Source organism: Geospiza fortis, unplaced genomic scaffold (genome assembly GCF_000277835.1).
Source record: "Geospiza fortis unplaced genomic scaffold, GeoFor_1.0 scaffold23, whole genome shotgun sequence".
Lineage (NCBI taxonomy): Eukaryota > Metazoa > Chordata > Aves > Passeriformes > Thraupidae > Geospiza > Geospiza fortis.
The window spans coordinates 1925736-1926575 of NW_005054303.1; positions in this window are offsets into that span (position 1 = coordinate 1925736).

Sequence of the window (840 nt, forward strand, 5' to 3'; positions counted from 1 at the left end):
TCTATCACACTAACACCTGCAGTGTGCACTGTGTTACAACACCCATAAAAACCTGGATACATCACGAAGAGTAGGAAAAGGTAAGCAAGACAGCAGCTGATGCTTTCTCGTGTCACTGGAAGTAACGGTGAGCACATTTGAAAAAACGATTTGTCTAAACCAGGTGAGATTAATAAATACAGGTGAGCTTAGGCATTGGCCATAATTAAGAAAAATCAGCTCACTACCACTTAACTTTGAATAAAAGGCACAGCCTGAAGTTTATGGGCCAGAGATTGTCTTTTAAGCAACGACGGAGAAGGATCTTCTAAACCCAACACCATGGGGAAGCCACTGTGGTTCCTCTCTGAAATGATAAGCTCTGAGGTGGAGAGTCACAGGGAAAAAAAGCGAAAGGAAAACGAACGTGAATTTTAAAGGGCAAATAGACGTTTCAACTACGAGGCCCTCGCAGAGGGAATAGTAAAACGAGACCAGGCTGTCACTGCTTTCTAATTGCAAAGGTGCTGCCTCAAAGGGGAGAAAACTTCCATTAGCAACTTCCTCTGAAACACCTGAAAAAAGCAGCACACAAGGGCTCGTACTCCCCTTACGTGCAATCCATCTGATAATGTCTAAAATTTATTAACAACAATTTTAAACACCGCTGAAGAGAGATGGCTTTTCTACACGAGGATCAAAGACGAACGCTTTGGAAACTCAACAAGGCTCAGCCGCAGGGAGACAGGGGAAAGCGCAGAGAGACGGGGCAGAGTCAACAAGTATGGGGCTGGGTTTGCTTCGCCTGCTGGTGTTTCCCAAGGGCACGGCGGCCGCGGCGAGGGAGCCGGGGCGGGGGAA